Source organism: Carettochelys insculpta, chromosome 13, assembly GCF_033958435.1.
Source record: "Carettochelys insculpta isolate YL-2023 chromosome 13, ASM3395843v1, whole genome shotgun sequence".
NCBI lineage: Eukaryota > Metazoa > Chordata > Testudines > Carettochelyidae > Carettochelys > Carettochelys insculpta.
Genome location: NC_134149.1, coordinates 44,714,608 through 44,726,105, shown reverse-complemented (window position 1 = coordinate 44,726,105; position 11,498 = coordinate 44,714,608).

Below are 11,498 nucleotides of genomic sequence, written 5' to 3'. Positions count from 1 at the left end.
GCCTGTTACAATCCTTCATGAACATCCAGGTGCCTTTCCCAGGACCTGTTCCTGGGGGCAAGAGTGACAGCGGTGTCACTGCCCCGTTACAATCTGCAGCCCCTGAGAGTGGACTGGGCTGAATGGAAGCGGGTGAGCTGCTCTTGGAGGAGAGCTGTTTGTTAGACCTACCCGTGCCCCTGCAAACTGTGTGGCAAGCTGCTGGAGTGTCCAGAACTAAGAGACCCTGGGTGACCCCTCTCGGCCCCAGGCAGAGGGCATGGTGCTGCTACCAAACCAGGGGTCTGCTCCTTGGCTTGCCAGCCGATGTCAGGATGGACAGACGGACAGCCAGCCCTCCCCTCACTGGTAACAAGCAGCAAACCCCAGTTCCTCGGAGGCATCTCTGCAGCACTCTGCCGCCTCTGGACCAAACCGTGTCAGATTCGCTGCTCCTGGCAGCAGACTGCACATAGCTGCCTGTTAACAGGAGCTGGTGACCCCTCGACCAGCGCCGAGCGGGCTTACGATAAAAGTCAGAGAAGTCTCTTACCCGAAGGGTGGTGGGTTAAGTGAAAGGCTAAAGATAAAAATGGTTACAAACAAAAGTAAAACGCTTCGGAGACCAAACCTTAACACCCCCATCCCCCGGCTCCAGTTCTTGTTCAAGAGCAGTTCCTTGCAGCAATGTCTCCAGGGAGAATGGCTGGAGTCCACCCTGTCCAAGCCAACGTGCTGGTTTCTTTGTTCTCAGGGGACAGATAAGTATGTGCTGGCTCCCCCTCCCCATAGAGCCTGGAAACCCTCACACGTGTATTCTGGAGGGCAAAAGCGACTTTCGCTTGCTGCAGATGGACGTCACGTGGGCTGGTGGAGACACCCGGCTGGTGATTTTTGCAGTGCAAGTGGTCGCACCCTGCAAGCCAGCCTCCGTGGCCAGCCCCCGGAACGTGGCCACAAGCGGTTTGAGGGGTTGGTCTGTCACGGTCACCTAAAGAAAACCTGTTTCTCAGAGTCCCCTGACATTTTACTCACCTGTTTCCAGGTGAGTAAACACTGTCAGCAGACTAATTATACATGCACCACCCACGCCTATTAATGAGCAGTGAGTGATTAGTTTTCCAGAGGAATAGTCCGTGCCACCATCTGGGAGAGGCCCCTAGGGTGTCGCGGGGGGGGGGGGGGGGGGGGTGTGCACACAGGAGCACAGACACCTAGACGAGTAGGTAACTAACGCGTCCAGCCTAAGGCAGTGCGTCTCACGCTGTGACGGGTGGTCCGCTGTGGGGGACGGGGGCTGTTGAGCGATGGCTGGTCACACGAGGCTGGCTCACTCGCCCAGCTGTTCAGTCACACTCAAATGTGTGCAGGTGTTATGTACCTGTGTGGGCTGTGTGCCGGCCGGAGACCCCAGCTGTGAACACCCAGGGGATGGTGGCGGTGGGGGGGGCTCCAGGAAACAGCCCCATCGTGCCTCTGCAGCCATGTCAGGAAAAGGGCTGCGCCCCCTTGCCCCAAAGGCTCCCAGTGAGCTGGGCAGAGAGCCCAAATTCCAGCCCTGCGCCTGCACCGCAGCCAGCAGGGTGATGTGGATGGACCAGGGCAGACTGGAGCCAGTGAATGCACAGATGGCTCTGCACAGCTGGGCAGCACAGGGGTGTTTGTCCGCCCCTGCCCCCCCGCCCCCCCCCCCCCGGCTCCAACTGTGAGGCACAGCGAGATGGTGGCGTTTCAACTCCAGACTGGCGTGCAGCCAGGCCACCGGGGCTGCAGCCACCGCCTCTCGTGGGCAGAGCCGGCGCATGGGGATCGCCATGCCCACGCCTTCTGACAGCCAGCAAAGCTGAGCCCTTATACCCAGGCAGGGGCCTAGCTCCACACGCCCACCATACTTAGCTCCTGTGCCAAGAGCTCCCTGCCCAGGTGACCTGATCCTGGAGCTCAGCATGCAAGAGAGAGCCTAACTACCAGCTGGGCGGTGCAGGTAACTGGCAGGGCACAACGCACCTGGTGCTCCCCCGGGCTTGTGTTAGCGGGCGGGGCGGGGGGGGTCAGATGGGCTGTGGCTGAAACTGAAATAGTGCAGCACCAGACAAGTCGGCCTGGGAGTGGGGCCTGGGTCCGCCTTTGGTGCATTGGTTCACAGAAGCCATCGCCCCAGGAGACCGTAAGACCCAGTTGGTTTCGAGCTGGAAGGGATGGGGCAGGGCCCCTCTCCCAGCTACATTGACTCACACATAATCCAGGCCTATGTTACGTGTGCCACACACGACATCAGGCACCTCCCTGGGGCCCGAGTGCACCTGCTCATCCCCTACCCCCCGCAAACAAGTCTGGCCTGAATACCTTTGAAATCGCCAACTCTCCCGGCTGGGTCCGTCGCTAGCTGAGCCCTTAACCACGCCAGCCTGAAGCAGGCTGAGTGCCGCTGAGGAAGGCCAATTTCACGGGTGCGGCTCCCGGGCCAGGCTTCTCTCCCCGCTGCAGCCCTGCATGAGCCACTGAGGGGGGCTTACCAGGCAGCTGTGCAGCCACGGGGCTGTGCAGCTTTGAGGGAACTCAGCGCCAGAGGGGCGGCGCAGGATTGAAGGCCAAGGGGAAACGGTGCAGCTGCCCTTTAGCGTCCTTCTGCCGTGCGGCTTGTACGTCCTGCGACCCAAACCCTTGCTTGGCAGCACGTGGCATGAAAAGCTGTAGAGTTCTGTGCCCAGCAGCGTGCCCCCGGCTGCCCTGCCCTGCCACGCCACGAGGTGCATCCCCTGGCTTCTGCCCAGGGGTCACTCTACAGCTGGGGACCCTTCAAGAGCGCAGGGTGGGCCTGCTTCTGCCCTGGAGCTGCACAGCCCCGGAGCAGCTTGAACGTCCTAACTCGTGCTGCTCCGGGGACGGGTGCAAAGCGCCAACCAGGCCTTTGTGGGATGGCTGGCAAACTCCTCGCAGGTAAGCTTGACTGTCCCATAGGCTGGGCTGGGCTGAACTGCCATCCGCCCACATGCCCGTACACCTCTCTGTTGCCTTGAACCTGCTCGATCTTGAGAGGTACCTGCCACAGTTTCCACGCAGAGGACCAGGGTGTTCCCCTTGGTCTGTTAGTGGTCACAGCCTGCCCAGCTGCAACCCCTGGGAGCAACGAACTGCCAGGCCTCATCTCTGAGCTCCTCTCCCACCAATTCTTTGGAGCCAGCTCCTTTCTTCCTTGAACCTGATGCATAGGTGTGTCCTAAACCTCACTGTTTTGGATTCTTCCTCAGCTCCTCTCCTTATTACCACTGCCGCTTGTCCCTCAAAGCCAAGCGTTTTTTTTTCTCCAGCACAACCACCACCTTGCACTTCAGGCAGAGGCCACACGAGGCGCCTCCAGACTTCTTTCCCAAAACCACCTCAGCCTGGGCAGGAAGCGGTCTGTGCTAGCTGGGGTGTCTGAAGGGCATCCCCCTTCTGTTGGTATGGACCCAAACTCGTCAGCAGTCCTCCCAGACAGTTGGTGGCACCTTTGGGTGTGTTTGCGAGGGAAACGGTTGCCACTGAGAGGCTTACAGGGTAGATTTCAAGGGGTTCTGGTGCTGCCAACATTAAACTTCATACTAGAGCACTGAGCCCGTTGACGAGGTCCCAGTCTGCTTCCAGGGCCTGACGCAAGAAGCTGCAGGTGCTGAAGTTTGCAGCGCTGAGGGCTGGACTTTCGCTACATAATCTCTCCAACCACGGTGCTTTGGTCCATGCATCTAGATTAGCTGCTGCAGCTTTGTCTTCAGCATGAGGCTGTTTCCTCGCTCTTTCCTGGCTGTGCGGATATGAAGTGGAGAGCCCCTCACGACAGATGCCCAGAAGAAGGTCGGTTACTGCACAAGGTAAGTAGCCTCATTTTCCCTTCCTCATCTTCCTGCCCCTGCCCAGCACGTAATGGTACTTTGCTGTAGGCGGCTTGTTGCCGTGCTTGAGTCTGACCTAGAACTGGCTCAGCCGGATTCTGAAGCTCCTGTCTGGATGGAAGACATAAGCCAGCTCGGTTGGTGTGACTCCATGGGAGAGGCCCACCAGAGGCCAGCTGCCCCCTCGGCAGTGCAACAGCTGCTGATCACTCGTCTAAGCTCTCCACGATGGCACGGAGGCAGCGCGTGCAAGTACTCCTGTCCCCGTGCAACGCCTGAGCAGATTGCACGGCCTGAATCTTTAATGCAGAACTGTTCTACTGTAGTGCACAAGGAAGAGGAAACCCCGCTGGGTCTGAGGGGGGGTGAGTGCCTCTCCCTACCTGCAAAGCTGCAGCAAGCAGCCCTCCCCTGCCCACCCCCGGGTCTGAGGCGAGAGAGCACCTCCGCACCATTGTCTGGTGAGCAGGTTCTCAGCCTGGTATCGGGGCTGGGAGGGCGGCTGGGGCTGTCCCTAGAAGCAGTGAACACCACAGCTCCGCCCTCCGCGGCCTGCCCCACGTTTCAGTGAATTGGCCCAGCTCGCTTGTGTCCCGACCCAGGCAGCCTTCGCCTTCACAAGCCCTCCTGAGAGGAAAGGCTGAACCAAACCACCGGGTAACACGGGACCATGTTCTGCTGCCCCGAGGGCCAATGCCCTGCTTGCTGTGGCTGCCGGCTAGCCCCTGGCACGGGCTCTGATGTGCTGCAGTCTGCGTAGGCACGCTCGGGGCAGCTGGTGCGGAAATCTGGGCACTGGGACTTGAGCCCCTGCGGTCTGGCTGTAGTCCTCTCTGGCCCTGCCACACGAGCCTCTCCTGTCCCACGGGGCAGGGGTGAGTCTCCCACAGGGCCCTGGGGCTCTCCGCCGTGAGAGGTGGCTGTGTGCTGTTGGCTGGCTGTAATCCGGGCGGGTGCGGGCGCAAAGCACAGCCCCTCCCCAGGACGGTCAGGCACAACGCACCCAGAAGCTTCATGCCCTTCGCAAGTGGCTGTGGGAGAGCGTCTGCTGTCTCACGCACACGCCACAGTGGTCCTTGGCCCCCGCCGGCTGGCGCACGCTCTCTGGCTCCTCGGGGGAGAGGCGGGTGGGGTGGTCTGGTCCCAGCTTGTCTGGTTACTTGTCCGTGAGGCTGAACGACATACCCGGTCCCAGAGTCCCCGCTGGCCTCGCTGCAGGCGCGCGGTACTCCGCACCGAACGTGCTGGACCTGGTGTGGAGGTGGCGTGGGCTGGGCTGTCTAGGGACCCTGATGGTGCAGCGTGTGCCTACGGTGCTTTGCATAAAGACCGTCTCTGCCCCAGAAAGCCCCCACCTGCAGGCTGGGTGGCAGGTAACAGGTGGGAGAATGGCTCAGAGCAGCCCGAAAAGGCCCAGTGTCACCGTGCAGTCAGCCCTCCTGTGTGATCTTGCCGGTCACTCGCTAACGAGTAGGACATCTTCATCTCACTCTCCTATTGGTGAGGCCATTGACGACTGCTCAGCCCAGTTCTGGAGCTGCAGACCCAGCCCCAGACAGGGCAGGTGGTGGTAGCTGGTGGAGGGCCTGAGGCCGTTTTTGACACTTTTCTCCTTCTCCTTCTCCGCCTCTCCTCATCTGCGCTGCAGTGGGACCTCTCCAGCTGCGCCACCCCCTCATGGGTTACCGCTCTCCACTGGGGACGGGCTTGGGCAAGCCTGTGTTATACAGGCTCAAGCACCCCCCACCCCCTTACAGCTGTCACAGCTGCTTTTGTGGGCTCTGGGCATGTCTGAAAATGAGCTGGGAAAGCAGGACCCTCAACCCGCAGCTGCCTGAGGTCACACGCTCCTTTGGAAAAGTGGCCCTGGCCTCTCTAGCGTTTGACTGTCGGTAACGGTGCGGCCCCAGGTCAGTAAGATGCTGCAACAGCAGCGACTGGGCCTCGCTAGGGCGTAGCAACGTTGACGAGCCGTTAGTAGCGCCCCAGCAAATGATCTTTGCAGTTGCATGTATCAACTCCCTCATGAACCAGCAACCGCGGTTTGAGCTATTGCACTCGTGGTAGATTTGTCCCAATAACAAATGCAGCTGCACAGTCTGGAGGCCCATCGCCAAGTACTGGCTTTTAATGTTTAATGGGAAAAGGCCCCGAGCAAAGGAAAAAGGTAAGAAATATTTAATTTTACAGCCTTGCTTTGCACCATATGTTTTCCACTTTATAAATGTTTCAGACGCTTTGCTCAACAAGCTCGGGCTGAGTCGTCTGCGGCTTTGTGCATTGTGCTTCCTCCCCAGAGAAATGGCCATTTCTTCCCTCTCCGAACCAGCTAGCGTCGCGTCCCTGGGAGACTTTGAGAACCTATTGGCCCCGTCCCCTCTGTGACGGTGCACGGAATACAGGGGACTCCTTATGCAACAGCAAGGCACCCAGCCAGCTGGGCCGCGTGCAGCGTCTGCGAAAACGTCACGATTTGCCAAGTGAGCTGATCTTGTTTGTATGTTTGCATCACCTTCGTAGGGGGAGTTATAGGTGTGTCGGTGTCGCTCGAGTTCGAAACGCGTGCTGTTTCTGGGTCAAACCCCCACACAGTGGCAACTGTTGAGGGGACTTTCCGGGGGGGGCACCATCCATCTGCCCCTGCGCTGCCCCTTCCCCATGTCTGCCCACCCACCTCTTCCTTTGGAAGCCCTGTGCTGCTTCCAGTGAGTGCAGGGCCAGTCCCACCCCAGAGGGGTGACCATTTCCCAGGCTTAGTACCTGCCTAGGGACCAGCAACAGTTACCCCCACTGCTCCTACCTGTAACTCCCCCGCTGATATAGGTACCCAGTCCGTAGCCATAAGAACAAACGACTTGGCCACAAAGTTGATGCATTTGATTATTCCATGAGTCCATCATGTGACACCTTCAACTATTCAGGCCTAAAGGGAGCTGCCAGGGGCTCTTTTGCTTGTGTGAATGCTGGGGAAAAGTCACAGATTCAGGCTTTCATCTCCTTTCCCCCTGATGCCTTAATTCTGAATCTCTGGCCATGCACCTTTGGATGGCCACCCTCAAAGGCCCACCAGCACAGCAGCTGTGTAATACGCACCATCCTGCTATATGACGGAGCACTCAGTTGGAAGGGCATTCGCTGAGGCAGGCACAAGGCCACTCCCTGGCTGGCAAGGAGAGAGTAGAGCTGTAGCCCCACCTTTAACCATCACTTTCCTCTGGCTTTGGGGAGCTAATAACTCTGCAGGCAATCTCAGCCTGCTACCCAGTCCCAGCATGAGAATACTCCTTCCACTCCCCTGCCCTTCCTACGTGCCCACACCAGACTCAGCACAGACAAGTGCTACATTTCTTCAGTGCCTGCCAATGTAAAAGAACCACTCCAAGATGCTGGAGCATTGCTGGTCGTCGGGTTTGTTCGGTGTCTGTCACGTTCCCAAATTTACCCAGACAGGCAAGTTAGGTTTCTTTGCATCTTTCTCCTCTTGGTTATTTGGCGCTTTCCTCTAATAACTCCCAGCTCCAGTTTCCAGGGCACATCAGCCATTGTTTGACAGTCACACGGGAAAGTCAATCGCTGTTCGATAGAATGTGCACACGCTTCACAAGCTGCTATAGGAAAGTGCAGGCACTTTACGGAGCAAAGGCGAAAACGGAACTTGAATTCTGGAGAGCAGCAACAGCGCAGGAAACATCCCAGGCAGAATGTCACAGGAGCACCCAATGAACTGGAAACTGCTGCTCTGGAGCCAGCGGGGAGGGAGACATTAGCCTAACGCTGCCTTTGAACCGTGCTTGCTAACAGAGATCCAGCCGCCCAGAACAGCGTGGCCCACGAACAGAGGAGCTGGCTGCTGGGCCTAGCTTGGAAGAACGCTCGCTAGTACCGACAGTCACGCTTTTAAACACCCCCTCCTCCCATGGGTGCATGGGCCCTGCATGCAGCAGAGAGGGCGGGTGGGAGAGCTACGGCACGAGTGTCCCCCCACAACACTGTCAGCGGGCGGCGTCCAGACACCCAGCACAGCTCGGAGGGACCATTTCTGGGAACTGGTTTAACAGCGTCAGCTGGCGGAGTGACAGAACGCGGGCTGGGACCTGCTCAGGGGCCGAACCGGGCCAGGAGCCCTGTACGTGCATTAACACGCAGGGGCCAGCACAGCGCCGGGAGCCATCAGCCTTCCCTGCGCGCCTGCATGTTGGCTCCTCTGACAGCTTTCCCAGAAAGGGCTGGAAGCGCTTTGCGCAAAGCAGGGTCCCATCCTGCATCCCAGGAGCCCCCCGTGTTCCCAGTACAGCCCCCAGCAGCATGTCAGGCAGCTGGGGCACAACACTGAATGAAGCAGCAGTTTGTCCCCAGCCGGCAGAACTGACTCCCCCGCCCCCCGAGCTCCTCTCTAGCTTCAGGCCCTCCCCGCAGCCTCTGCTGCAGGCGGCATGAACAGGGCACTTTGCAGTGTGCGCCAAAGGAGCAAAGCCGATCCCATCCATTATCCCCATTTCAGCACCGAAGGGCCTTGCCCGAGGGAACGTGGCCAGCCCCAGCCAGAGCCTGGAAGAGAAGTTTCTCTGCAGGGCTGGCCTTTGGGGCCGGCATTCCCAGCATACTGCAGCTGCCGGGGCCAGCCGGTTTCCCTCTCACTGCCTCAGCTTCTTAGCCTGTGAAATGGGGACAGCGTTGCGCACTCTGAGGGGATTTGTGGGGGTTAATTGACTAACATGCTTCGAAGCGCTCAGAGAAAGTCTGCTCTGCGTGCACGGCTGTGTCCTGTCCTGCACCCCTCTGCCCGGAGTGCAGGGTGAGGCACAGGCTGGGGAGGCTGATCATCTTTTCAAAATGCAAAACTGGGCCAAGCCCATCCCTCTGTGCCCCATCTGTTGCTCCTCCTCCTCCTCCTCCTCCTCCCTGAAGCCCAGCTCTCTCCCCAACCCATGCCGGAGGCCAGAACCAGGCAGTGGTAAAAGCCACCCTAGGAGCCTGGGCCACCCTGTGGGGAGTCCCAACCCTCCACCTGAGCAGGATGGGGAGGCCTCTGGTGCCTCACAGCAGCACCTGGCATGTGTCCCTGCCTCTGGGGGTGTGCTGCTCAGGCCAGGCAGAAGGCCAGGGACTCCAGGACTCCCCACAGCAGCCTGGGCTCACTGGGTTGCTCCTACTACTGCTTCTTTCCTGGCCTGGGGGAAAGAGGCGGAGCTAGGGGGTGGGGCCTTTTGGCAAGGCGGTACTAAGACCTCCCACTCCCCAGAGGAAGAAGCTGGCACTAGCGGTGCACCTCGGGCAGGCGTGGAGCAGCTTTGCAGGAGATCCAGGACGAATTCTGTCCCCTAGTCATTCAGCCCCAGACTGGGACTTGAAGTGTGCGTTCCAGGACTGTCCTGCCCAGACACTGGCCATCACCCTAATGTTGGCCACTGCAGGCCCGGCGTACTGGGGGGGGGTGGGGGTCACTGTAATTGCAGGCCTGCGATTACCTGAGTGGCACCCTGCAGCTCAACATGGTCATACAATCCCACTCCTGTCTTGTGACAGCAGCTGACAGATTCAGGGTATTAAACTCAGCAGCAGTTGAATCCAGGATGCAGAGCAGATTAAAACCTCTTATTTATGAATGTGCACCCAGCGTGAGGCTGAAATGTACAGAATCGGCTGTTTAAATGCAGCAAAAAAAGTCTATTTTAAATCCCCCGAAAGGTGACTGTAAACTGATGGCCAGAGCTGCCAAAGCTGCCCAGTGCGGCTGCAGAGGGAGCCGAATGAGAACTGGGCAAAACGTTGCTTTGGCCGTTGGCTGCCACATCCCCCTGCCCCTCCCAAGTCAGCTGGAGCCAAACCGGAACTGAATTTTTCTGGAGTCAAAAGAAGTTGACAAAAATTTCATTTGGGGTCAGACAAAACGTGTCTTTTCTGGACCTTTTAAACCTTAGTTTGAATAACAGCAAAGGAAATGCAGGTGAGTGGCCCCGAGCAGCAAGGAGAGTGCGTGCCTTAAGGCCGGGAGCCCAGGGGTTAAGACACCCACCTGGAAGGGAAGGTGGCTGGGCGGGGGGGGGCAGGCATGTCCACGCTGCAATGGGACACCTGCGGGGCTGCAGCCATATGGCACCAGAGCGTCGGCAGAAGGGGCTTTTTGTTGACATGGTTTGCTCAGTGGTCTGAGAGGCAGCAGTTAGGTCAATGGGTAAATTCTCTCCTTGCCCTAGAGGTGCCGACACTGGGGGTAACTCAGCCCCTCTGAGGCTTTGGGACATGCTGGTTTTCACTGTCCTCACACACGTAGTTATGTCAGCATAACTCATAAGTGGCAACCAGGCTGACATTCAAATCTGTGCTCCAGCATGTCCTGGACACCAGGCAAGAGTCTGGGGAGGAGCTGGCTCGCTTTCTTCTCTGCACAAGCTGTGGCAAGTCCCTGCTCTAAAGCAGGGAGTCAAACCTGGGGGAGTCCCACAGCCCAGGTTGTCACACTAACCACTAGGCTGTTGGGCATAAGGGGGTCCCGGCAGTTGTCCATTGTTTTGGGACTCAGGCCTGACCCTTTTTTTTTTTTTTTGTCTCAAATTATTCTGCACATTCATATCACGTTCACAGACTGCCCCAGCTGGCTTAAAACTGCAGCAACTAGTCCTCCAAATAAATTCACCCGGTTCCACTCCGCCCCTCCCGAAGTCAGTGTACAGAACCAGCAGCAGAGCCAGAATTAATAGGAAAGCTGCCTTAATGACAGTGACAAACTATTTAAAAATAATCCCATTTGTAGCCACCCATTAGCAATGAGGCTCCCAGACAGGCTTTGGGATAATCTCACCCAGCAGTACACTGTAGTATAATTTCCTTCTCTGGAAACGAACACTACTTTAATTGGTGAATTTGCCCCCGGTAAAACCCAACAAACAGCCAGAGCAGAGGACAGAATTACAATCCAGAGCCTGGGCTAGGTGGGCTCTGTCGGATGCTTTATGCTCTGAGTCAGGCTGTATTGATCCCTCCTTAGAACTATTATTGGGATTTTTAATTCTATAGTGAAGTAAAGCTGCTATAACCAGCAGGGCCTGAGCCCTAGACACAGCAAAGCAGCGTGTAAGAAGTTTTGAAGCCCTGGTCTGGGCCAGGTGTGATTGACTGGCATGTGTACAGGGCATGAATGGAGACCAGCAATCGTTCCGTGGGGTAATTCTTTAGAAGGACCCTGTGGGAACAGGCACTTGTGCAGAGGTGGTTATCCAGCAGCTCTGGGCATTTGGATCTGGACGTGAAACATTCAGAATGGCTTGTTTTGTTTTAGTTACATTCATCTCCAGTGCGCGTTGCGCAGTTGCTCTGAGGAGGTGGTTACTGACAGGCACGTGAAAGGGGAGTGACACAGATTCCCAATGGCATTTAGGTACCCGGCTCCGAGTGAGTCAGGGGGTTGTAAATACCTTTGAAGTTCTGGGACACTGTCTGTTACAGGATTCCTCCCGGGAGTGACAGAGAGCAGGCGGCTGGACTGGAAACCAGGCAGGCCTGCGGCTTACAGGGTTTAGCCTGTTTGCAGCCTGGCCAGAGATGTCTGACCCGCTCTTTCTTCAAGATTATTTGCACAGGTCTGTTACAGAGCAAGTTCATGCTGGCCGTAAAACGGCCAGGGAAAGCTGCAGGGGCTTGAGCCCA